At 35.7% G+C, this 2,980-nt stretch overlaps 1 long non-coding RNA gene across 1 annotated transcript in view; it reads left to right on the top strand.

Moving 5' to 3' along the window:
- The window catches only part of LOC107664861 (uncharacterized), a 22,791-nt gene extending 20,935 nt beyond the window's left edge, over nucleotides 1-1,856 (top strand). Inside the window, exon 3 of the long non-coding RNA XR_001631497.1 lies at nucleotides 1,645-1,856. This is a non-coding gene — a long non-coding RNA (uncharacterized LOC107664861). The remainder of the gene's footprint in view (nucleotides 1-1,644) is intronic.
- Nucleotides 1,857-2,980: the final 1,124 nt, after the last annotated feature.

Here is a 2,980-nt window from a genome sequence, read left to right as displayed (position 1 = left end):
AGTCAGCCGCTCTCTCTCACACACACACACACACACACACACACACACACACATATACATCTAAAAGCAGTGTGTCAATAGCAGCAACTGTCATCCGACTTCCCATTTTATGGGTCAGTGTTGTTGTTGTCATCCTCCCAATGTCAATGAAGACAAAGAGGCTAAACTGACGGCAGCTGTTCCTACTACCACTGTGCATGTTCTCTGTCTCACACACACATTACACCTGGATTAGCTTTCTGTTCCCCAGGATCAAATGCACACCATCTATTACGTGATTATTTTCTCTTTCCTTCCCTCACTCTCTCTCTCTTTCATTATCTAATATGTAGCATAATCCTCTTGTGGAATTAATCTGCTTTAACGAGTGTTTGTTACCATGCTGAGATGGAATTAAAATGAGTCTTAGGGAGGGGAGGGGTCGGTGGGATTCAGCACCACTGAAATGTTTGTTCTTGTCCAACCTGCCTTATTCTCTAATGGTAAACACAAGAGACACCTGCACACAGCCTAGATCAAATAGAGCAGAGGTTGAGATTCAGCATGGAGAGCACAGGGAGTTTTGGGCTGGTGTGGCCTGGTGGTCATGTACAGTAACTGAGAGGTCATAGGTTTGAACATCACCATTGTGCCCTTGATCAAGAGATTGCTTCAGGTTGCTCCAGTGGGATTAACCCTCTAATAAATGTACTATAAACAGGCCCACACAGAATTTTTGCAATTCTGGGGAGCCTGTCATTCATAAAGCTGTATATTTAATAAATATTAAATGATTTGATAATGATTTTTAGCATATTTAAATAAATTCTACAAAATTCCATTAAAAAAATCAGCAGAGAAATCCCTAAATAGTTTATCTTTGCCTACCTATAATTTTCCATGATTTTTTCAATATGTATTTTTATTATTATTCTAAACACTTGACAGATACTTTTTAATATTATGCTCAAGGCTGCATTTATTTGATCAAAAATATAGTAAATATTTGTACAATTAAAAAAAAAATGTTTTGGTGTATTATTAAAATGTTGTACTGCTTAATATTTTTGTGGAAATTTGTGGAGATTTTTTTTTTTACAGGATTCTTTGAAATAGAATTTTTTTGTAACATATAAAATATCTTTACTGTCACTTTTGATCAATTTAATGCAACCTTGCTGAATAAAAGTATTGTTTTCTTAAAAAAAAAAAAGTGCTGACACCAAACTTTTGAACAGTGGTGTAGATTAAACTGTATTCTGTTTAGTTTTTACAATTGTACCCTACCAGAAATAATAAATTAAAAATCAGGCTGTGGATTTTTCACTGGCCTACTGCTTACCAAACTAAAAAGAGATCATTCCTCGTACTTGTTCGGCTGTGTTGTGAGTAGATGTGAATTGGTCTAAGTAGCATTTTGGACTCTTTGAGGGTCGCACATAGTTAAAAGAAAGGAAATCCATAAACCAAACCAAAGAAGTGTATGAAAATCTTGCTTTCATTCTCTCAAGCATTCTTCTCCACATAGCGAGTCAGTTACCTGAATCTATTGACGTCACCGCGTCTTTAAAAAAATATTCGCCTCAAAAGGTTTTGATTTCAGCCACAAAGAGGAGGCACTGGTATTGATCAGAGTCGCTGTCTGTCTGTTCTTTTCTCTACCAGGGACCGAAGAGCCGCAGCCTCTATAGAGGGACTCTATAGAGGGTGGGAGGAGATCCCAGCAGGTAAAAGGACCCACCGCAGGTCACGACCACAAACAGCATATCAGCTGGCTATTTCTGAACAGGCCATTGTGCCTGATTTCTGTCCAGACGCCACAGTAAAACTCAAACATACACACACTTAACACATACACACATATACACATACACACACACACACACGCACGCTTAACACTGTTTAAGGGCAATGGGAATTTACATATAAAATATTACAAATTCAAGAAGGTTTGTGAAGTTTTTATTTAGGGTTAAGGGATTATTTTTTATTCAACAATATTTTTATGACCTGACCCTGGATAAAGGTCACTTCAGATCACAGAACTCATATTCCCTGCGTGCGTGTTTGCGAATATGGGGCAGAGATGTACTTTCAATCTCTGGTTTTGTAAGGTCAGGAATGTTTTAATTTTTTATGTCTATTTCAATTATATTTAGCTTTTTTATTCTTCAGAGAGAGTCATTTGGAAGCTTTTATCTTATGACATCAATAACAACGTCTGCTACTTAAATTCAGCACAATAAGCAGCATTGTAAAGCTTCCTGAAGAACTCCAAACACCACATTCCAGTCATGTTTGTGTTTGCCATCGTTGTTTTTCACGAGTTTCTGATCTTCTCATTCCTTTACAGACCTTTGTTTGACTGTGTGTGTGTTGTGAGGTTTATATCTCTTGGTTTAGCTTATACTGTGGGGACAAAACTGTTCCCAGAACAGAGCCAAATCTGACAAAACCTCCCCTTTGGGACGTCCTGAGTGGTAAAAATAATTAATATTTAGGATTAATCACTCTTTACACTCTTTTAACCATTTTATATATTGTCCTAACCAAAGTGCTGTCATTAAGCAACTATCTGTTCCATGTTTCCTGTTTTCATAATTGATAATAAGAAATTGAACAACAAATCAGCATATTAGAATAATTATTAGAATAATTTCTAAACAATCACGTGACACTGAAGAGTGGAGTAATGGCTGCTGAAAATCATGCTTTGTTATCATAGAAATAAATAACATTTTAAAACGTATTAAAACTAAAAAGTTATTTAAAATTGTAATTTTTACATTATTATTAGTAGTAGTAGTAGTAGTAGTAGTAGTAGTAGTAGTAGTAGTAGTAGTAGTAGTAGTAGTAGTAGTAGTAGTAGTAGTAGTAGTAGTAGTAGTAGTAGTAGTAGTAGTAGTAGTAGTAGTAGTAGTAGTAGTAGTAGTATTTAAAAAAATAAATGTAGCCTTGATGAGCATGAGAGACTTTAAAATAACACTTTTAGAATAAGGGA

This window comes from Sinocyclocheilus anshuiensis, unplaced genomic scaffold (assembly GCF_001515605.1).
Source record: "Sinocyclocheilus anshuiensis isolate Anshui unplaced genomic scaffold, SAMN03320099.WGS_v1.1 scaffold299, whole genome shotgun sequence".
Classification (NCBI taxonomy): domain Eukaryota; kingdom Metazoa; phylum Chordata; class Actinopteri; order Cypriniformes; family Cyprinidae; genus Sinocyclocheilus; species Sinocyclocheilus anshuiensis.
The sequence above is the reverse complement of the archived record's forward strand: the minus strand, read 5'-3'. Positions and strand labels throughout refer to the sequence as shown.